This window comes from Bombus pyrosoma, linkage group LG10 (genome assembly GCF_014825855.1).
Source record: "Bombus pyrosoma isolate SC7728 linkage group LG10, ASM1482585v1, whole genome shotgun sequence".
Lineage (NCBI taxonomy): Eukaryota > Metazoa > Arthropoda > Insecta > Hymenoptera > Apidae > Bombus > Bombus pyrosoma.
This window is the reverse complement of record NC_057779.1, coordinates 14,660,539-14,685,747: the sequence shown is the minus strand read 5'-3', so window position 1 is coordinate 14,685,747 and position 25,209 is coordinate 14,660,539. Positions and strand designations below refer to the sequence as shown.

The following is a 25,209-nucleotide window of genomic DNA, read 5'->3' as shown; positions in this document are numbered from 1 at the left end:
AAAGTATAAAAGAGGTCCTTCGTAAGAAAGAATGAAAACTGACAAATTTTTCATATCTTTTCCCAATTGACAATTGATAAAAAATTATTACAATATGAAATTAATAAAATTGAGAAAATTAATTCGATCAAATCAGCGAATTGTTGAACTGATTCAATTAATTCATTAGTTCGAATAAAACGCAACGAACAATTGTAGGCACATTAAATAATAAAAAGTATAAAAGAGGTCCTTCGTAAGAATGAATGAAAACTGACAAATTTTTCATATCTTTTCTCAAACGTTTTTACTTTCGTTCGATATCAATGTTCGTAGAATAACTCGGAATGAATGATCTCTCGTATGATAAGCAATTAATTGGATTATTTGTACGTAAGATTTATCATAATTACATGACTCGAATAATCAACGTCCTGCCGTATTTTAAAGATAATGAAAGGACTTATTAATATTAATTAATCGAAAGATGATACGTTAAAAGCATACGATATCTATCCTTAGGATTATAAATATGAAAATATTACTTCGGACTGAACTCAACCACATATTTTTAGTAGCATTACATAATGACATTAAATTATCCAACAACATTAAATAGAATAATTTTTAAACACCTTATTACTCCAAATTTCCAGCAATTAAATACAATCTTCTCCATATTCGATATATGTCAATAGCTTTGGTATTTTCTGCAATTTTTTGTTCATCGATCAATTGGTTTTTTAAACGTATCATTTTCTTCTGACTTTGACAAAAATTGGTTGCTCGTTTCTTGCGTATTTTTACCTCGCTTGGGTCCCTACTGTCGTTCTTCTTCTTCTTCTATATTTATACAATAAAATATTAGTTTCTGCCAAATGAAATGTTTTAACGACAGAGAGCGAAATTATGAAAATTATAAAAATGGTAGTGAAAAATCTCAAGAGATTTGAAAATGTCCCACGTAATTATATATATTCTCATCATGCTGATCTGCATGAAATTCAACAAACGTTAATGTTCTTATTAACACGATGACTGTAAGATAAAGCAGCGGTTAAAGCAAGCAACGAACTGTGGGTTAACTTTTTATTTATCGCGTATCTTCAGCTCTCGAAAACCTCCACAACTGTGTAATTAAAATCTGTACGAGGTTCGTCTAAATCCGGCACAGTGAAAGCTTGCTGAAGCTGCCACTAGAAAATGCGAATTTTTACAGAAAACCAACCTTGTTTACATTTGTTCAAAATTTTCATTCGTCCGCCGTCCAAGAGAAGATTATCGCCGAATGAAAATTTAAAAAAAACTGCAAACTGTTTCTGAAACAAACTGAGGGCAAACAAAAATCCTCGGTGAACAGACGTTCGTATTCCACTTAAAACCGAATGGAAAAGTTCGCGGAGTGGCGATGTAAAGTTTTAAAAAACGTTCACTCGGTAACATTTTATCAGCGATAAATTTGACGATGATTTTGGTTTCGATGAACGCGGACAAGTGCGCGAACTTTCTGCCTTTTCACAGCAATTCTCACATGCAGCTGCGAGTTCGAGCCAAGCTCGCGGTCAGATTAAACGCAACGTAATTCACGGAAAATCAGAGCTGGAAAACGCTAAAAAGAGTATAGCTGAAGTCTAATTTATTTCTGTCCAAGGTGATGGAAGAACGTTAGGAGTAAAAAACTGAAGCACGTCAGACGCGCTCGAATGCGTTTAGCTAACATCCGAGCGGTTAGCTAATACGATGAGTACGCGGATTTCGAGAAATTTCAGTTTTCATAACCGCAGCGAGCCACGCTGCGGCTTGAAATAAGAAAATTGTAGGAAACTCGCCGGCCATTGCGAACGACGATTACGATTCTGTTTATCGCTTAACGAGATCATAATGGAATTATAAATCTTCCTTTGGTCGCGTGACTTCCAGCGTAAAAATGATTAATACGTCCGGGCGAACACGTAGCCGGATAATGCACGTTCAAAGTCGCGAATGGACTGTCGACTGGCGTAAATTAAATTCGCGTCTCGACGACGCATCAAGATCTCAGATTTCACGAAGGGTTTTAGTTCGGCTAGCCTGTTCTCGTTCGCCAGGTCTCGGCGCTTTTTCCTGCAGTTGTCAGGCGATTTCTAGAGCGCGTCCTTCTTCCTTCTTCCAGCCACCGAGCTTGCTATTTACAATTAGCTTTTTAGCCCGGCAGGAAATTGCAGATTGATGTAGGCAGAGAAAGTGAAGGATCTAAACGTTGCTTGCAGATGCGATGAATGAGATTTTTATGAGAGGAAATAAACCATTGTATTATGATACTCTTGATACAAGGCGTACGATAATATACAAGTTCTTTTTCCGGCGATTCGGATTGTTTTAAGCTGTTACAATGTTCCAACGATAAATTAATATATATTCTGTTGATATTATTTATCGCCAGGTTTGTGTACGCGTTCACGTGACTCCGATCATGATAATTTGTGGCTTTAGTAGACGGAACGATACGATGTGGCAAGCCGTTGAGTTTGCCCGCTATTAAAATATTAATTTTAAATTTAGTTTAATTGCTTCACTGCTTTAGTCGCGCAAAAATTATTTATATTTATGTACATAATTTATCTGCGCTTTAATTGCTTCACTACTTCACCCAGCAGAAAATTATTTATATTTATGTGAATTCTATAGAATCCAAACTACCCGTCAAGCGACATTTTTTACTTTTCTTTTGTTTTACCGGCAGTCATTTGCTGAATAAAATAGATCACGAGAGAAGAACGGTAATTTAGAACTTGGAAAATCGATTCTCCATTTTTCTGGTAAACTTTGTAACAGATTTGTTATCAACACATTGTTAACCGGCAATTTTACTGAGAATTTATCTCATGTCACCGGTTATTATCTCGTAATTGCATGTGGAAGTAAAACAATATAAATAAACTTTAATAAATTGTATTTATTATTCAACTTTCGATATTTCTTTTTCGTATGATAAACACTGTAACAATCACAACAGCTTTTGCAAATATATCTAGTTTTGCTGCGTTTTCCTTCTTTTAACAGCATACTGTACACGCTCCAGTCGGATTTGTTTCTCTGCCAGTGACTATTTTTTCTAAAACGTGGTCTCTTAGTCGTCCGAAAAGCCTAAAAGGTGTATCATTATAATAAGCAGCTGTTTTAGAAATTCGAAAAGTGTCAGGTGCAATGCTGCATTCTTTGCAATCCACAGTTATCCATTCTCTAGCTACTTGCAGTAGAAATTTGTTGTATCTTGTTTTATTTTCTGGCAGATAGGTACAGTACATTTTATATGCATTGAACAAGGTGTAGTTTATCAGAAAAAATGCTAATTTTTGGACCACTTTAACACGTTGACTGCCACGCGTGTTTTCAAAGAAATCTCCGTCAGGCCACGCGTGCAGCAGTATCAAGCGTTCTCTGCCAGGTGCTCCCGTCGATATTTTAGTAATGCGAGTCGCTCAAACGGTGGTCTCAAGAATGATCTCTCGTTTCGTTTGTTCGCAACATTAAAACCACTAGCTGTTGTTGAATATAATGAAGGAAAGTGTGGTATAGATTATTCCGGCCAAATGGTTTCTTATGCCACCGCAATTAGAAGAGGAATCAAATGGTACAGAAAACTTGGCGTTCAACTCCTTCTGGGAATTTCTGTTGTAAACGCTTTGAAGGTTTGCAAAATTGCAACAAGGAGGAATATAAATATTAGAATATTTAGACAATTATTAGTTGCAAAATTATTAGGGTTGTCTGAAAATACAAAAAATCCTTGTCTTCGACGGAGTCAGCATAATATCGCCGTTCGGAAAAATGATTCCGGAAGAAGCATTAGACGCGCATGCAAACTATGTTGTGCAAATAACAGACGTCGAATGGACCGAACAAAGGCACAAAAGAATTTGAAGAAAACAACAACTTATTGACCAAATTGTCCCGACCAACCTCAGCTATGTATAGAATGCTTTAAAGTTTCACATTCTAAATAATTTTTTTAATAAACCATTTTCGTATTACTTTTACAACAAACCATTTTCGTATTACTTTTATAACAATTCAACAGTTTTATTATTATGGAATATCTTTTCAAATACCTACGACGATCCTTCGCAAGTAGTCAAATAAGCGACACCCGAATATGGGTTACGCGGCCTGACCAGAAACTTTGCTGACACCCGAACACGAGTGTCGTGGCATTCAACGTGTTAAAGTCTTTCGCAAAATACTGCTGTTCGCCAAATACTGATCTACACGATCTATCCCTTTCATGTGCTTATTGCATTGTAATATGCACGTAGGTTTAACACGTTGACGCCGACGTGCACCATCGGAGGGTCACACGTGTCTGTCCCGTGAGGCAGTGTCACGTTGGAGATACAAGAAATCACGAAACCGATAAATCGCCGGTGATCTTGTCAGGTAAACTTGAGACTTAGGTGATAAAAGCAAGAAGGTTGAGCCATAACGCAACTATTAACTTTCTTTTTATCAAACTTTATTATGGATTTAATAGTCACAATTAAATATACACTGAATTGACACGTATAAATCACAGTTCACTCCAACAACTTTATATAGAACCTAGTTACACTGGTGCGTTGTATAAATTTAGTACGCGACTGGTCTAAGGGTAGAAACTCGGTAAAGAGATGTTGACTATTCTAATAACAAGGAAATGGACGCACAACATTTTCAGTTTTATATTATTTTATCGAATTACGTATGATCCATTTTGTTCTATCAAAATGAAGATCACAACGTTCGACAGATTAGGCTTCACGTTTGTATAAAGATGCATCGTTGCAAAAGACGTGTCTGTAAAAGAAAGACACTTTTCGGACAACCTAATATATACTGCAAGTATTATAAGTGTAGTATCTTCAATGGAATATATTGTTATTATATCCTAATATTTGTAATTTATTTACAATAAATGGATTGTACGAATATAGACAGAAAAACGATGGTAGTTTAATATGAACTAATCGCAATACCACGCTACAATGTAGACAACTCTCGACACAACGGATCCAACGTTCTCTCTCGCGCGGACCACACTCTCTCGACAACGCTAGCAGCACTATATCGACAACGCAACTCGCACTCTCTGACTTCTCGATTCACCGTCTTCGACTTCTCAACTAAAACTGCACTGCTCTCGCATGTCTTTTGTCTTCCCCGTAGACCCACCACACACGTGTTCCGCGATCGCTCGTGGCCAAAGCCACGTAGACCTTTTCTATGAAACTATTCACTTGAAGGACCGACGACACATTTACGGGCCCATCGGCACCTCGGCTCTCGGGACATTGTTTATGGTTTAAAAACGCCTCGGCTCTCGCGACATTGTGGTTCACTTGCTAACTCCTAGGCCTTATGTCCGCGATACTACATAAGTAGTAGTAGTAGTTTTTGGACCACCTAATGTAAAAAGTGTGGAACTCACGAGACAAATATCTTCGCTTTGTCGATAAATATTCTTAAAAAATTTGTCATTGCTAACGAAAACCGTATGGGTTGTTGCATTGAATTTTGAAATCTTGGTTGATCCAAGGAATTTTATTAGGAAATTGAAGCATGAATATTTTCAGATGTATTAGGTCGTCCGAAAAGTTCCCTTCGTTTTATAAGGAAATAATGGACGCACAACATTTTCAGTTTTATATTATTTTATCGAATTACGTATGATCCATTTTGTTCTATCAAAATGAAGATCACAACGTTCGACAGATTAGGCTTCACGTTTGTATAAAGATGCATCGTTGTAAAAGACGGATCTGTAAAAGAAAGGCACTTTTACCTAATTCGCCTTATTCCTGTACGATGAATTTGCATATTACTCGGCCATGTATTGTCCAAATTTCCAACCAAATTTCTGCCGAATTAGTAACAAATCTCCAAGATACAACAATTGTCGAATATACAGAAACGAAAGCAAAAGTAAATTCGCATGATCTTTGCGTTTAATCGCACGCGCAAATGTGTACACAAGAAGATGTGAGAAATTAACCTAATGAAAAAAATTCAAACATACCGAACGATGGGCTTTAACGATCGATTACACAGCGATTAAAAGGTCATAAAGCCGGCATTCTGTGATCGGCCGACGACGATAGCAATTTTCACGGAACTGTTAATTAAGTATCATAAGTAAAACGGTAAAAGCAGACAGCGCGTTGCTCTCAATTTTGAAACATTCGCCAGTGCCCGAGATATCTGATCACACCTGGCTCACCCTGAGACCGAACCAGGACAGAGATAAATCGACGGAGCCACGCAATCACGGGCAGCGCGATGTAACGTGGCCAAACGCGGAGAAACGCGACCAACGATCCAAAGAAACACGCCTTTAACGAAACAAGTTCCGAACGACGCGACCGATTTCTGCACGAGCTGCAACCTGTCCACGTTGAAACGATCCTCCTTCGCTACGATCATCTACATCCGCTCAGAGTCTCTCGATTTTTGTGTTGCGCGAGATTCGTCTTACGCCACAAGCGATTCAAAGTAGAAAATTGTTCAGGTGTATATCATCGTCCGATCTGTTTGCTCATTTTTCACGAAACGAATCGTTGCGTCTTACAGTTAGAAAATTACGAATAAGCGGTAAACGATAGAGATTTTTCTTGCGATCGTCGTAGCTAGGTATAACGTTGGCGCGTTGAGAAAAATCCATAGCGGAAACAATTTTCATGGAACTGGCATTTTATCGAACGATGTACGCGCGTTTTACTCGACGATATATGCATCATTTTTCTCGATGACTCTTCGTAATCTGCAACGTTACGAGTAATTTTCTCGAATCCACCCTTACGTACGATAATGAATTCCTAAGAATAGTCTTCACAGGTTAGGGTATTTCATTTCCTGTGTATGTTTTATGCATCAGCTTTGTAAAAACCACGCTACAGAGACTGCTATATTTAATGAATGATCTAACAGAATCGAACATCCTAGTCGAGATTCGAAGCTTTTTGCTGGGTCGTTACGAGTACGTGTAGTATGCGCGGTATATGATAAATTAGTAAAATATATTACCACTGTGTTTTACTATGTAGGTGATCCAGATTTATAGCGGAACGGTCGCAGAAAAAGAGACAGTAAATGACGTTTGTAATTAGCGATTCGTCGTTATTCTTCACACTCTGGCTGGAAATCGTTCAATGCGAGCGTATATGACGGAAATGTTTTTCACTCGCAAAGAGTTTTCTTTACACGGTAAAGTGGCGCCGGGAAAATAAAGATGCCACACGTAAACGACTTAAACGGCCGTCCAGATCCGCGTAGCGAGATTATAGCGAGAAATTTAATTAAATCCTTTGCAGTGTAACAACGTGAGAATAAGTGGTCGACAATAGACTAAGCGCCACGTGGTGATTGTAGCTTGGCTTTGGAAGCAGTCGGCAACCGAGGAATAATGGTTTGGCTAGGAAAACTCTTTCTAAATCTGTACCCAGCCATCGACCCTGTTCAAAGTCTACGAAAGCTTCGCAATACGTAAGAAAGACGTCATATCTGCTTTTACGACCAATTCGAAAAGTCTCGCATGAAACCGTATAATATAGCTGCTTCTATGATTAATACAAAGAAATTGTACATAAAATTGTACAACATGACAATCTCTGTAATTGGTTAAAAACATCTTACATAAAAGCATACATTGTATCATACTGGTTTCTATGATTGATTGAAAAAAATCTGGTATAAAACAGTATAACGTACAAATTTCTGCAATTAATAGAAAAATCTTGCATGAAACTGTATATCATATCTATCTTTACAATTGATTTAAAAAAATCTGGTATAAAACGTTATAACGTACCGATTTTTGTAATTAATAGAAAAATTTTGAATAAAAACGTATAACAATACCAATTTCTGCAATTAATAGAAAAGTCTTTCATAACCCGTATATCGTATCAATTTAATCAGTTTCTACAATTGATTAAAAAAAAATCTTGTATAAAACCGTATAATGTACCAATTTGTGTAATTAATAGAAAAATCTTGCATAAAATGTATGCCATATTCATTTCTATAATTAATTCAAAAAATCCTGCGTAAAGCTGTGTAACACGTTTTCACAATTGTCCATTTCTACAATTGATTAAAAAACTGGTATAAAACAGTGTAACGTACAAATGGCACAATTGTCCATTTTTACAGTTGATTAAAAAAAATGTGTTATAAAACAGTATAACATACCAATTTCTGCAATTAATAGAAAAATCTTGCATAAAACTGTATATCATATCTGTCTTTACAATTGATTTAAAAAAATCTGGTATAAAACGTTATAACGTACCGATTTTTGTAATTAATAGAAAAATTTTGGATAAAAAACGTATGCCATATCCATTTCTATAATTAATTCAAAAAATCCTGCGTAAAACTATAACACGTTTCCACAATTGTCCATTTCTACAATTGATTAAAAAACTGGTGTAAAACAGTGTAACGTACAAATGGCACAATTGTCCATTTTTACAGTTGATTAAAAAAAATGTGTTATAAAACAGTATAACGTACAAATTTCTGCAATTAATAGAAAAGTCTTGCATAACCCGTATATTGTATCAATTTAATCAATTTCTACAATTGATTTAAAAAAATCTTGTATAGAACCGTATAACATACAAATGTTTGTAATTAATAGAAAAATCTTGCATAAAAAACGTATGCCATATCCATTTCTATAATTAATTCAAAAAATCCTGCGTAAAACCGTATAACACATTTCCACAATTGCCCATTTCTGCAATTAATATAAAAGATCCGGCACAAAACCGTATAACAAACCTATCTCTGTAATTGGTAAAAAAAATCTTGCATAAACCGTATATCGTATCAATTTAATCAATTTTTACAATTAATTTTAAAAAATCTAACACAAAACCGTATAACATACTAATTTCTGCAATTAATAGAAAAATCTTGCATAAAACTGTATATCATATCTGTTTCTACAATTGATTAAAAAAAGCTCTTGTATAAAACCATATAACATACTAATTTTTGTAATTAATAGAAAAATCTTGGATAAAACCGTATACTACATCCATTTCTACAATTAATATAAAAGCTCCGGCATAAAACCGTATAACCGTATATCATATCAATTTAATCAATTTCTACAATTAATTTTAAAAAATCTGGCACAAAACCGTATAACATACCAATTTCTGCAATTAATAGAAAAGTCTTGCATTTCTATAATTAATATAAAAGATCCATGGCAAAACCGTATAACATACCTATCTCTGTAATTGGTAAAAGAAATCTTGCATAAAACTGTATATCATATCTGTTTCTACAATTGATTAAAAAAAGCTCTTGTATAAAACCATATAACATACCAATTTTTGTAATTAATAGAAAAATTTTGAATAAAAACGTATACTATATCCACTTCTACAATTAATATAAAAGCTCCGGCACAAAACCGTATAACCGTATATCATATCAATTTAATCAATTTCTACAATTTTAAAAAATCTGTCACAAAACCGTATAACATACCAATTTCTGCAATTAATAGAAAAGTCTTGCATTTCTATAATTAATATAAAAGATCCATCGCAAAACCGTATAACATAGTTATCTCTACAACTTTTTTTTTTATTATTTATTTAAATTTTACAATTTGTCCAGTAGGACATTTGGTAAAATATTATAGCTTAAAATATAGCATGTGGATGGTTATCCCAGCGGGGTACCCATCTTCGTGTTTGTTGGGTTATATCCATCTCTACAACTAGTTGAGAAAATCTCGCATAAAATAGTATAACATATCTATTTCTATAATTAAGATAAAAAGCATGCGTAAAACCGTATACTATACCTATTTCCATAGTTAATTGAAAAGATGCAAACATGTGGTAGACGAACGCTATAGTTTAGTTTAGCTTGTTATATCAAGATGTACGAGGAAAATTCAATAAATTATCGAATTCATTTTGTTCTTAAGTACTTTAATCTTATCCTCGAATGATTTACAATATGTACAAAGTTACGTGGAGAAATGCATAAATGCAAATTCTAATGCGTACACAAACCATCTATCAATTTTCTACTCTTACTGCCACAGTATACGAGTAGTGTTTAAGTAGATATTCACAAACTAAACAATTTATCTTGATGAAGTTGATCAGTGATCAGTCTTATTACTGTCTGGTTCGCGTATACAGTTTCACGTAAATGTAGACGCAATGTCTCTCTGTTAAATTAGTTCTTTTTATAGAGAGCTTCGAATAAATCGATACGTTGAAGAACTACATACCACGTTTTTGTTTGATAGTCGATCTAATATCTACGATTGAGAATATTTATCATTCAACGCTATACAACTTTGGTCATAACCGATATATTTATGAACAAATGTATTCATCGGTTTTCGACACGTTTCCTTGAAAGCAATAACTTCGACGTGTCTGGTTTTTTGAAAAATATTTTGTTGTTATTTTGTGTCGATTATAAAAACGTTGAGTAAATACAATTTCGATCGTAGAATTTGTGCAATAACGATACGAATCGATCACATTTTCTATAGATTTTTCCTATTGAAAAACAAACTCCAACGAACGTTTCAATTTCCACTGGTTCAAAAGTCTTCCTCCACTTTGTGCACGCGCTGCAATTTTAAATATCGCGAAAGAAGCGTATCCATGAAAAAGGAACATAAAGTTTATTGAATACGAACGCGCCAAGCGCCAACTATTAAAAAACACTGAGTACGAATAGTCGAGAGTTTGGGTTTGAAAGAAAACGATTTTAAAGATTGTATATTTTCTTTTCTTCTGCCTAGCTTTTACTAACTATTGTACGAATAATTTACAGCGTAAAATAATACTTCAGACAGCTGAAAGAGCTGTTTGAAAAGTTTCTTTAAATAAATACGAGACTCGTAATGACCGTGTTTCAGAGCACAAACCAGGGCTTAATTACCGAAACTTACGAACACAAGAAAAGCAATCAGAAAGGATTTAACGCGTTACATAATTTAGGCCATTAAACGTGAAATTTATCGAGCACCGAGCCATGGGAAAAATCGTGAATGAGATGATGGTTTCTTCGTCCTGTATATGACGTAGATACTTTCTTCTAAAATATTAGGAAAAATCCGAACTAATCTAGAAGTTAGACTTTAAAATGCACGCTCACATCTTGTAACTAAGAGCCAAACGTATTGGATAAAAGGAGAACATTTGTTCTTAATAGAAAAGAGCAAGTTATTCTCATCAGACTTAGAATTGCACACGCTAAACTTGCACACTGTTATCTTATAACCAAAAGTGAGCCAAACACGTTTCATAAAAGAGCAGCGCTTCTTTGTAATAGGAAAGAGCAGATTATTCTCACTAGATTTACTATTGGACACGCTAAATTTGCACACTCTCATTCTGTAATTAAAAATAAACCAAAATATATTGGATAAAAGCCCAGCTCTTTTTCTTAATGGGAAAGAGCAAGATATTCTCATTAGACAGAATTACACACGCTAAACTTGCACACTGTCATCTTATAACTAAAAGTGAGCAAAACATGTTTGATAAGAAAACAGCACTTCTTTGTAATAGAAAAGAGCAGGTTATTCTGACTAGACGTAAAATTGCACACTCTCATCCTGTAATTAAAAATGAGCTAGATATATTGGATAAAAACCCAGCTCTTCTTCTTAGTGGGAAAAAGCAAGATATTCTCATCAGACCTAGAATTACACACACTAAACTTGCACATTGTCATCTTATAGCTAAAAGTGAGCCAAACATGTTTGATAAGAGAACAGCACTTCTTTGTAATAGGAAAGAACAGGTTATTCTGACTCGACTTAAAATTGGACATCCTAAACTTGCACATTCTCATCTTGTAACTAAAACTGAACCAAACTTATTGGATAAAAGAAGAACATTTGTTTTTAGTATAAAAGGGCACATTATTCTCAACAGATTTAGAATTACACACACTAGACTTACGTGTTTCCATCTTATAACTAAGAACTAGCCAATCATTTTTGACAAAAGGGCAATATTTTTAGGTAAAAGCAAATTATTCTCATTAGACTTACAATTGCACACTTTCACATCTTATAACTAAAAGTGAGCCAAACATATTTGATAAGAGAACAGCACTTCTTTGTAATAGGAAAGAACAGGTTATTCTGACTAGACTTAAAATTGGACACCCTAAACTTGCACATTCTCATCTTGTAACTAAAACTGAGCCTAACTTATTGGATAAAAGAAGAACATTTGTTCTTAATAGGAAAGGGAAAATTGTTCTCATCAGACTTAGAATTTCACACGCTAAACTTGCATACTGTTATCTTATAACTAAAAGTGAGGCCAAACATGTTTGATAAGAGAACAGCACTTCTTTGTAATAGGAAAGAACAGGTTATTCTGACTCGACTTAAAATTGGACTCCCTAAACTTGCATATTCTCATCTTGTAACTAAAACTGAGCCTAATGTATTGGATAAAAGAAGAACATTTGTTCTTAATAGAAAAGGGCAAATTATTCTCATCAGACTTAGAATTACACACACTAGACTTACGTGTTTCCATGTTATAACTAAGAACTAACCAATCATTTTTAGGTAAGAGCAAATTATTCTCATTAGACTTACAATTGCTCGCTTTTATCTTATAACCAAAAGTGAGCCAAACACGTTTCATAAAAGAGCAGCGCTTTGTAATAGGAAAGAGCAGATTATTCTCACTAGATTTACTATTGGACACGCTAAATTTGCACACTCTCATCCTGTAACTAAAAATGAGCCAAAATATATTGGATAAAAGCCCAGCTCTTCTTCTTAATGGGAAAGAGCAAGATATTGTCACCAGACTTAGAATTGGACATACTAAATATTACAGCTAAAAATGAACCAACCAAGCGCAATCTTGTAACTATTTATGTATACTTTGTAACTATCATTTTGTCTGTAGATCAACTTCCAAATTGTAGTAAAGTTTCCCAATAGAAAATTAAATTTGCTCCTCCGAATAAGATTCAAACGTACCTAAATTATAAAAAAATATTGCGGAAATCTTCTTCATTTTCTCAAAGGTATTAATCCGTACGATCAACTACGAGGCTGTAGGCTGCCAACTTCGTTCTAGCATATACTGTATCGTATAAATTAAGATTTAAGTTGATCGTACTGTAACTGTATAAATATATATTATTATATGATACATGTACAAAATAGTATAAATATTATTGTTTAACTTTGTAATTCGCCTTATCTTATGTTACACCTAGTTTATTTTTCTATATACTCTCCTTATACATTTTCTAAATCACGGTCGATAGTGTTGACAAAAAGTATCAACAGATGCGACCTTGAATAAAGTAAATTAATTGAGAAAAGGTATCGAGGTGAAACGAAACAACAGTGAACATTCGTTTACAGGAACGTGGTACTGCGATCGAGCACGTGGATTACAAATACGTCGACATTAACCTTTTTTTCTTGGCGACGCGATGCGACGCGACGAACCAAGTGTCTGGTAGTTTCGCTGAGAATAGCAGAACTAGGTCGTAACCCAGTTGAAAGAATCATAGTACGAGCACCCAGTTTCTATCGCTAAACACACGTACCGTTTGTTTTCTTCTAAATAACTGTCATTTGTTTTCCCTCTCCGGCAGATCAGCCTTTCCCGCCTATTACACGCTATCATTTTCCATACACTGCAGCATACTGTTAATCATCGAACCACCGAGCTCGCTTCATAAATTAGCGTCAGCTTGTTCGATGAGAAATTACATGCATTTCTTCCAACGACTAGCAGCACCAAGTCCTGAAAACACGTATTATCGATCGCACGTTGTTCCATCTCGTTCACAATTTGTTCTACCGGATTTAAATTTAGCAATCGTTCACTGATCGCTGTGGAAAGTTCCGCTTGAAACTTGAAGTTCAACAGCGACAACGATCGTACTACTGCGAATTATAACTTCGGAAATTTTCTGTCGCTTGTGATATTAATTATTGAAATTATTTACTTTCCGCGGAAGAATCGTGGGACGCTTATGGCAGTCTGTTACGAATACGCGTATCACGCAAAACGTATTGGTAAATGAGACGCGACTGTCGTGATCGTATTCTGATTGTTTCGCTAGCCATAGTTGTGATATTTTTCTCGAGTTTGAAATATTACGTTGTCTTTCTTTTGCGGACGCGTCTTTTACAACGATGCATCCTTATACAAACCTGAAGCCCAATCTGTCGAACGTTGTGATCTTTATTTTGATTGAACAAAATGGATCATACGTAATTCGATAAAATAATATAAAACTGAAAATGTTGTGCGTCCATTATTTTCTTCTAAAACGAAAGGAACTTTTCGGACGACCTAATACATCTGAAAATATTCATGCTTCAATTTCTTAATAAAATTCCTTGGATCAACCAAGATTTCAAAATTCATTGCAACAACCTATACAGTTTTCGTTGGTAATAACAAACTTTTTAGGAATATTTATCGACAAAGCGAAGATATTTATGTCTCATGAATTCCACGCTTTTTATATTAGGTCGTCCGAAAAGTTTCTTTCGTTTTATAAGGAAATAATGGAAGCACATTTTCACTTTTATATTGTTTTATCGAATTACGTATGATCCATTTTCTTCTATCAAAATAAAGACCACAACGTTCGACAGATTAGGTTTCATGTTTGTACAAAGATGCATCGTTGTAAAAGATGTGTCTGTAAAAGATAGACACTTTTTTGAAAAGGAGAAGAACGCAAAGAAGCGCGTCAGGATTGGTCGTTTATTGATTATTTAAACAATTATTTAAAGTTGGAATGCACGAAAGATACAAAAAGTACATGGAATAGCAAAATTATTCAAAGACTATGTATATTTTAATAAAATCTATTGAAATATTCTGTTTATATAGATCCAAGAAGAACAGTAACTTCGATACTTCAAAACCAAATGACTAATACTACTTGGAACTGTTGCACCATGTACCAGACACACCTAACAATTTCTAAATTACATCATACACAAGTATAACTTCTAAGTGGTTATTATTACGCTGCATTCTATTTTTATATTATTTTATAAGTGCACAGATACTATATATATCACGTGGAAGAGTAAACATGTAGCACTGTGAACTTTTTTAATCTTTTAATCAAAAGTTAGTTGTTATTGAAAAAATGAAAAATATGATGGATAATCTCTGGTTAATTTGCATCTAGTTTCTCATATATGTCGAATAAGCCCAGTAATATACGTATGTACGTAAACGTGAAGGATGGACTACGCATGAATATTACAAAAGTTTTCACCACCTAATTTGCTCAGAAATTGACTTCAGATTAGAAAGGAAATAGCTAACTTTCGATTAAGAAGCGATGTTCTCTGAAAATAATCCGCTTCTCAATTTATTAGCCTCAAGTGTCTTCGATTGATCCAATGAAAAGCATAGCGTCAATAATAATAACAATAATAATATAATAATAAATGAATATAACAAATAATACATCAATGAATATTGTATATATATCGAAGAATTCAGAACGAACGATTTAGAAAATAATTATCTTTCCATCCCCGAGATCTCCTGCATTTCTGGTATCAGGTGCAAATACATCTGTGTGTTGATGCAAGAAGTGGCAGTGTCATACTTTCGCAAAAAATGACTCAGACCCGGTATTGACACTGTAAACAATCGTATAGACTAGGTAGCAAAACAATTTCAAATTCGACCATAACAACATTGTACATTGGAATGTGAAAACCTTTCATAAAATAAGCTTGCTGCGAAAGATACCGATGTCAACATGACACGAAAAACAGCGCGCAACTTTTAATTTCCCCTTTTTGCGTTAGAGAAGAGACGCGAAATATGAATGCGAGTTCCGCGTCGGAAATTATACGAACCTTAATCTTTTTACGTACGATATCGTTTAAACGCGTCATCTCGACTTCATAAATACTGGCAGTGGTACTTTTTGCGCGAAGCCGCAGAATGTACGTAATAAGAACCGATTTTTAAATAAGTATCTGGCCGCTGAATCGTGACGAGCAAGCAAAAGAAGAGGAGAGGAAAATTCCGCAGCGTCTACTCTCCGCATTTCAACGAATAAATCGCTGTTTTTCTAGACGCGGTCTAAACTGGAAGTGCAGCAGCAGCAGCAGCAGCAGGTGATCTCGACCTGAATTTCCAACCTAATTGAACGAAACGAGGCGAGCGAGGATCACAATGGGGCGACGATGATTCGTTCCATTTCCGTTTCGTAGCGAATCAACGAAACGTCGTCTCTCTGTTCCCTCTCTCCTTCGTATTCGCATCTTTCTCTCTCCCCTGTCTTCGTTCTGACGTTTATATTCCTGTCTTTCTTCATCCTACGTTTGTTCTGCTGTTTGCTGCGAATCGGCCGGCCGGTCGGTTGGTTGCGTTTCGTATGCAACGGCTGTTGCACCGGCTGACAACGGCACTGCTGATCCTTCTCTGCCTTCGTGACTCGGGAAAGCTCCCGTTACAAAGCGCGCGCCGCAGGTACAAGGATATCAGACCGGTACCAGAAGATCCTGTTCTTCGGCTAGCTGGGACCAAACTGCATTTCCTGCTCGCGCAACCAGGTTACGAGATTGTTTCACGCTGCGCCGCGTCGCTTTGCTGGGGTCTTCGAGCTCCGTTTACAATTCCCTGTATGTTTTCTGTACCATTGGCCAGTGGTCGTTTTTATTTGCTATCCAGCACGCCGTGATTATAGTTATTTTATTTGACTCGTGGCTTGCAACCGAATTTTTTTAATTCTTTTATATTTGCGTTTACTCTTTGTATGATTGTTATTTCTTAACTTAACTGGCAATTTCTATTCCACATCCGACATCCCGTGGCTTCATCGTACAAGCTTCGTTTTAATCGTTTCGCCACTCTAAGAATTTCTCTGTCTCCAAATCTTTTTCATTTTGCAAATACATTTCTCACATTCAGACTGTGCGTTGGCAATTGGCAATTGTTATTCTACATCCGACATCTCGTGGCTTCATCGTACAAGCTTCGTTTTAATCGTTTCACCACTCTAAGAATTTCTCTGTCTCCAAATCTTTTTCATTTTGCAAATACATTTTTCACATACATTTTTCGCATTCAGACTGTGCGTTAATTTTTGATCTATCTTTTGGGAGAGACGAGTTTCTCTTAAGTTATTTATGTTGTCGAATCTTCTGTTGCAAAATAATTGTTTACAAATAAGATAATAGGTAATAACATAGGGCAAACGCTTCTAACATCGCTTGGTCCGTAATATTTCGAGAAAAAACGGTGACAGAAATCGGCCATGGATTAATACTTTTGCATAAACATATGTAAAGGAACGTGTTTTATGCAGTATGAGACAACACGAACAACGTCCTTCGTTTGACACTAATTTGATACAAAATTCTCTCTTACTCTTTACTTGAGAATGATTTCAAATTTGATAGGCGATATTAGGTGCATTTACGATATTCGGAAATAACGTGACCTTGACACACTTCTTTGATTCATGTTAGACTCAATCTTTCTTTCTGGTTGTTAAATTTTTGTAGTTTAGAAAAAGTATAAACGAATCGTTGTTTGTACGAATGGCTTCCACTCTAAATGTACAGGGAAGTGTTTTTGAAACGATAAAATGTTCTGCTTGTTGAAGAAGAGATCATCGTAGATCTGTAGATACGATTTCGCACTTTAAGTGTATATTTACGTTTCTATTGAAACGTTAAAAATTTATAGATTGCTAAAACAGGAGTAAGAATCGTTCTGACTATTGGAACATACAAATTCGAGGGTCAGCAAGGTTAAGTAAAACGACTGTTACGTTTCAATTTCGACTTGAGCTTTCTTTCTTACTCGAGTTGTATGGAAAAGTTGAGAAGCCTAGTGACGTAGAACGAAGTACGCTACGATTGCCTGTCATTTAACAGGTTGAAACCGGCGTGAGCCACCGGTGGCCCACGGTCTGCGCTTCTATCTGGCGGCGTGGGCCATCTATGTTTCCAATTTCAATTTGTAAAAATGCGATTTAACGAAGACTGGAATAAAAAACAAAAACGTCGTTGATGAAGGCGCGTACGAAGAAGCTTGAACGTGTTAACGAAAGCGCGGATTGTAAGAACACGGAATGTGTCAGGCATTTCTATCATTGTTCAAGTTGTACATTGCACAGGAATGTTTACAACGTTGATGGACGAAAGAAAGTTCATGCGTAATTGGTATTAGGCAGATTTCATTTCTTCGAAACTTCTGAAAATTGGAAAACTTTCTAAGAACAAGGTATTTGAACGTGTTTAACCGAATACATAGATCATAATAATTTGCTACATTTTGAAAGAAGAATAACTTTAAAAAAAATGCACTGATTAAACGCTATAACGATACAACCAAAAAATATTAAAAACATCCTAAAGAAAATAATATTACGTCGACACATGTCGCTATGTTTGCATTGCAATTACTTTGAACGTGAAGAATAGATTTTAATCGTCTGTTGCAGATTTTCCTTACTATCTCGGCGCAACAAATTGTACGCAAGAAGAAGCCGATGTGACTCTCTTTCATGTGACGTACACATTCAATTGCACAATAGCGCGGTTTATTTTTTTTAAGGAGAGGAGACTCGTTAAATAAGCGGAGAAATACGCGGTACATCGCAGATTTATTGCCGTGGCAAAATGAAAGAAAGAATACGCAAAACAAATCGACCAGAGTGCGTATATATTAGTCGTTGCACCTGTTCTTCGATTCGCAGACGACATGGTGCAGGTATCTGCAGCGTTCGATTCTTGGCACGATTTCAACGTTCCTTCTATCTTTTTTATACCTATGTCGAAACGTCAAGATCATTTCACAACAGGGACAGAAGGAACCTGCATATATCTTGTGGAGGGACGCAGGGTCAGAATTTTAAATATTTACTACCACATACTTTCTCTGATACTGTAACGCAGCTGGTAGCGAAGAACGAAGCGAGAACGTGGAGATGTTGAATTAACGAATTAATGAATGTCGAATAAAATGAAAAATAATTCGCGCGTAGAAATTAATCCGCAGGATTTTTCAGACACCTCGGACAATCACACAAAGAGTCTGACAAAAAAGTGTCTGCAACAAAAGTTCAAAAAGATCAATTTCAAGCTTTCGATCGACTATGAATTGCGTTGTCAAGAACTTGAAACAGATTCTACTGCGATGAGAAATTAAGGTCGCAGCTTTGTCTTTTTTAATGGGAACAACGAGCTACCTGGATGAATTAAAGTTTGAAAATTATTAATTTAAACTTAATTAGTTTAAGAGATATTTTAGCTTCCACTTCGTAAAACTGATCGTATGGAAGACAGGAAAAGATAGCATAGTACTTTTCTGTCCTTACGTTTCCCTTGTGTCTCGAGAAACGACAAGTTTCATAACATTAAAGCTAAATCAGCTTATAAACAGATCATTTGCCGGCCCATTTCCGAGCATTTCGATTAACCGAACTGATTCGCTGCTTGAACTCGTTCACCTACACCTGACCTCTCGTTATATGAACGAAGAACAATAAGTAGCGGGGATAATTGCTGAGATCCTACTAGCAATTTTAGTCCAACTCAATTTTCGATCTATTCTACGAACTGCAATTACGTAAACTGTTTGACCTCCGACAAGTTCAGGCAAATGGATCTCTGCTATAGCCACATGAATTGTGGAAAAACGATATAGTGTTTTTCAAATCAACGATACACAATGAACGATGAATAATTAATGTATCGTGTGCAACCTTTAACTTAGAGGCTACTAGCCTCTAGAAAAATTTGAATTTGTGTATCGTTGGCTTGCGTATAGCGCAGCCAAAATCTATCGAAGAATTTGGAAGACTTCGACGTGCGAAAACCTTGAAAATTGTAAAGATCCTTATCGAAGAGGCAGGAAAATTCCGTGAAACACGCACTCGGTCTTCTTCTTTTGCCTCTTTCGCTTTACTTTGCTTTTGCTTCTTTCTTAACTTTAGGAGGAGCGACTTATGCAAGTGTCCAAACGATTAAACAAATTATCGCCTTACGTGGAAACAACATACTAAATCAATTATAGACAAAAAGAAGACAGATGTACTGGCTAACTAGTAGAAACTCTGAACTCAGCATAGAAAATAAACTAAAAATCTACAAAGCGGTAATAAAACCAATTTGGAAATACGGAATACCGCTACGGGGGACAGCAACAATGAGCCACATAAATAAACTAGAGAAGATACTGAGAACAATAATCAACGCCCCATGGTACGTCAGCAACGAGGATATACGCAAAAACCTAAAAATACCAAATGGTCGAAGAAGAAATCGGCAGAAGAAGCGAGCAAAACTCTCATAGAAAGAAGACTAAAAAGAAAACACCCCACTGACCTGACTAAAGAAATAAAATAGTCAAACTCGAGGATGGTATCCCGCTGGGGGTAGCCATCCACATATTATTTAACAATTAAGCTAACAAAATTTACCAAATGTCCAGCTGGACAAATTGTAAAGTATAAATTAAATAATAAACAAAAAAATTATCGCGTATGTAACACAATGATTTAAGCAAAAGCTACTACACGTAATCGAGAGTACTGTAAGAAAATTAATTCACCGCGTATTGATAGCGCTACAAGCAATAAAATTCATGGGAACAATTAACAGATGTCTGGCTGAAACGAGGCAGACAAACGCGGCTGACGAAGCTCACTGGGTGGAGAACGGTGTACCGTTAGGCCATCGAAAAACCAAGTGTCGTGGACTGTAATGGGCGGCCATACGCTTGTCGGAAATACGAGGCATTTACGTGGAAAACCAGTCGGTGAGGAGGCAGCTAAAACATTACGTAACGTGTGTTCTCCATTTGCTAGCGCTTCAGCGGCGCGGCATCGGCTCTCGGCGACCGCCTTTCCGCCTTTTTACTCGACCGGAAAGGACGATGGAATCGGACGGCGGTTATTAATATCTGTAAGGTTCAACGTCATCGCGTATCACCGCGCTCGCGTGACGTTTGCACGCAACGCATATAGCTCGACCAGTGAATGATGTAAGAAGAAAACGTCGCCGCTTACGTATCATCGGCGTACGTTCGGCTCTAAACGTGGCGAGAAGAAGAAGAAAAGGACGAGGGAAAAGATGAGGAACGAAGAAAAGAAGGAGAGAGTGGAGGTTGGCGCGGCAAAAAAGGGGGAAAAGAAGAAAAGATGCGCGAGAAAGAAGAGGCGGCCTCTGCATTTATCGTCAGCCGTTCCGTATTTATACCGAGTTAACCAACTCGGCTGGACCCGGGCCAGCATCATCGCTTCTCCATTTTACGTTTTCCTCCCTTTGCGCTAGCTTGGACGGTCGACAGACAACCCTTCGAAGATAACAAGCTTCTATCGGGGATGCTAGTCGCCAAGCGAATGGCCATACGTTGTCCGAAATGAGAACAGTGGCGGACGAAAGAAAGTTTACAAAGTTTAGAAGTTTGATAGAACATAAAAAGGCAGGAGAATTTGATGGGATGAGTTTGCATTGAGAAAGAGAAATGAATAAATAGAATATAAAGGGGGATGATACAAACTCGGCAATTTCAAATTCTCGACGAAAAGTTGAAAGAAGTGTAAAATACAAAAAGACAGCACAATTTTGTCAGATACATTCGTATCTTTAGCAAGAGAAGTGAATAAACAGAGTGTAAAGAGTGGCCAATTTCAAACTGCCGCCAATGTGGAAGAAGAGACGAGAAAAGATGTTTTGCTGCGCTTTAGCAATAGTTTTATGGCTACATGGGGAAATAATAATCATACAGCGTCACACAGCTCAACAGCGAGCAGAAATCGTTAAAATATTTTGTCAAGGTAATTCGGCGACCACCTTACGCAACCTACTACCAGCTTTAACCGCAGTTAACTTCCTATGGGATTTTCTTGAAAGTAAATTGGAACCTGGTTTATTGGAACAGTTCGGGCAACAAGGGAATTTGCATAATCGAATAGTTCGCATAATAGAGGCTGCCACCAGCTATCGTCACCCGTTATATTGCAAGTTCGGATACGAGAGACTGTCGTAACCGAGTCTGTTTAATTCGTTTCCACGATTACATTACGATTTTTTATTCTTGCTAAGAATGAAATATTTTCTACTTTGTAACTGAATATTATACCATGTTTGGATGTATGTATTAGACAATAAATATTCTGGAAAAATTACGTAAGAATAAAATATATCCTTGCAGAATCCTTACAGAAAAAATATATCACAGATCCTTACACGTTCGTATAAGAGCTACGCCTCAGTTCGAATAATAAGAGGCTCCCTTAGGAGTTCGTATATCCGAAGTTGGGTCTCAATTTGTTTGTAGAAACGAGGTGCGGATAAGCCAAGTTGCGCTGTAAAGTGTACGACAATAAACCAAACGCAATTAAGCAACTAAAAGATGCTATTCGAGAAGCGAACGTACCTCTGTGTCTGCAGTATATCTGCAATATCTTTCTGGTATTAGATATATTCTGCAAGCAATTTTCAAATAGAACTAGAAGAACTGTTGCGCTTTATTTTGTTTCAAGTTATTGACAATGGAAATCAATCGAATAAATATTGTTCACACTGTATGCTGTATAATAGATGACTGTTACCAATATGATAGAAGCTTTTTAGTATGAAAAATACTAAAATTCCTTGGGTGTTGTTCTTTTATCCGTCACTGTATTAGGACAGCTACTGATGTTTAAGTACAAATTCAATGAGTTTTGGTTCCTGATTGTTTTATCGGTGATTATTATATACGGTGACTTTATTATTCGAGAGACTATTGTTCCGCAGACAATGGACATGAAAAGTATTTGAACGCTACTTAATTACATCCAAGTATATTAGAGATTTACTTAGCAGTATTTTTACGTTATTACAAAAACTTGAACGTTATAACGAAAAATAACACGAAAGATGAAGGAGAAACGCGATGAAAAATCGCCTCATTGGGCAGTGAGGATATGCGCAAATACGTTTTTGTATCCACTGTGTATTTTCGACCAATCGCGGGGAGACGCGTTCGCGAGATATCACGTCAACGGGAGTCATAAATTCCCGCTGCGATTATAATAATCGACACCACGAGTTGATCGATCCCCTGATTTCCCTTAAGATAATAGGGGTGAGTGTTTTGATGTAACATCTCGTTAACCCTTAGAGTGCTATGGATACATATATGCGTCTGGTGAAAGTCATCGGTGTGGACTAAGGACGCATATATGCGTCTGGCGAAAGCCATCGCTGTGGACTAAGGACGCATATATGCGTTTGTCAATTTTTCCGAGCACCTACGCACAAGTAATACTATTACGTTTGTGTGAGATAAATATAAATGCATTTCAATGTTAATGCCGCGTTCGAAGAAACTGTCTTTTCTTTTTTTTTTTTTATTTAATACTTTGCATTCACAATTTGCCGAATTTGGACATTTGGTAGAATAATCGTACCGGCACAACACAATTATCAAGAAGAAAATGTGTTGTTTGTGTGAAAAATAAGAGAAGGAACGAGAGAAAATGCGATGTCGGATTACGTATCGATGATTGTTTTGAAATTTTTCATGCACAACTGAATTATTAACTTGTGCTATATTTACTAAATTTAGTTTTCTAGTTTATTGTTTTCTAGTTTACTACCCAAATTCTAGTTTATTGTAAATTTCAATGTTTATAATAAATAATTAATACTAAAAAATAACGCTTTTGAATCATTTAATCTCGCGCAAAAGAATTACTATAACTTATTACGATTTGCGCTTTGAATAGTCAATCAACAGAGTTCAGTATAGCGAAAAAGTATTCGGTCCACAGCGATCGTCAGCGCTGGCAGTGTGCCGTCCGTACGGATGGCATAGGCTCCGAGTATTCAGCACTCTAAGGGTTAACAGGATATAAAATATATGTATTTCCAACAATTTTCTATACAATATGGACAAACAGAGTGCTTGACGGATGTGAACCGATGAAGAGAATTTGACTGTTACAGAACTTGAGCCAGAAGTTGAACTGGTAGTGACTGCTCTCTCTTGTTGAGAGCAAGTCAAGGTGTTGACTGTACGAGTATCGTAATAACAGTGAAGTACGTTCTCGTAGCATTACTGAAGAAAGCTCGGGGTGACCTTGTTCATGAGAAAAACCAGCTTTCCTGTTAGGGAAATATTCGCTTTCTCCGTAATTAGTACGAACGCATAATAAACCTAAGGACAGTTCCAGGAACCATCCATAAATCGATAACACTTACAGGTACAACGATTCCTTCAAAGTTAATAGAAGTTAATGACGAATACTAATACAAAAGGTAAACTAAAAGCCTCAATTTATGGTGAGTCCTTAGATCTTTTGGGGGTCTGAATAGCGCTGCAGACCCTTGGCAGCCAGGCAACTAGAGATGTCGCGTGGACCGTTTCACGCACTGTATCTGTTTGTAGTAGCGTCATCGAATTAATTATTTTCTAAATGTATTAAAATACTTGTAACTAGAAAACTGGCTTTGTCACAAGTATATCAAATCGTCGAGTAGTATAATTCATTCTAATAGCAGTTCTATTAGGTTGTCCGGAGCTTTTTACAACAGTGCATTTTCATACTATAATATTTTACCAAATGTCCTACTGGACAAATTGTAAAATTTCAACAAATAATAAAAAAAAAATCTTCATACAAACGTAAAACCAAGTAAAAATGTCGCGGTGTTTATCTCAACAGAACAAAATGGATCGTACGTAATTCGACAAAATAATATAAAACAGAAAAATGAAGTTATGCGTCAATTATTTCCTGATAAAACGAAAGAATCTTTTCGGACAACCTAATAGATCGATAGATTTACTTTTGTTAGTACTATTAAACCAAACGTGCGTTATCGAGAACTGCTTGCTTAGCTTGAGTAAGTAGGAAATCAGATTTAATTTACCCAAAGACTGATGAATTTGGAAATAAACACTCCTCCCTTCTTCATTTCTGATTTCTCTTTCTGCTTCGAACAATAAATCGACTGCGTGATATTGAACAGTAATTTCTGTAATTGACTTAAGAAAATGAGCAGGATAGGTATAATTCTAGAAAGTCAACGTCTATCATTTCAAAAATCATTATAGGTCTATCGCGGAGAAGATGCTATTAATTTCTCGACACAACGATACACTCGTGTAATTAATACTTTCCCGAGATTTTAATGTAAGAAACAATTCTGAGATATTTTTGAAAAGAAAATTTCCTCCTAAGCGA

The 25,209-nt window shown here is 36.1% G+C and overlaps 1 protein-coding gene and 1 long non-coding RNA gene across 5 annotated transcripts in view; both read right to left on the bottom strand.

Moving 5' to 3' along the window:
- Window positions 1-3,434, bottom strand: part of LOC122571682 — a 16,256-nt gene extending 12,822 nt beyond the window's left edge. Inside the window, exons 1-2 of the long non-coding RNA XR_006318178.1 lie at window positions 1,208-3,434; window positions 615-822 (exon numbers count right to left, since the gene is read on the bottom strand). This is a non-coding gene — a long non-coding RNA (uncharacterized LOC122571682). The remainder of the gene's footprint in view (window positions 1-614; window positions 823-1,207) is intronic.
- Window positions 1-25,209, bottom strand: part of LOC122571672 (amphiphysin) — a 148,681-nt gene that overhangs the window by 112,180 nt on the left and 11,292 nt on the right. The gene's annotated exons all lie outside the window — the stretch shown is intronic.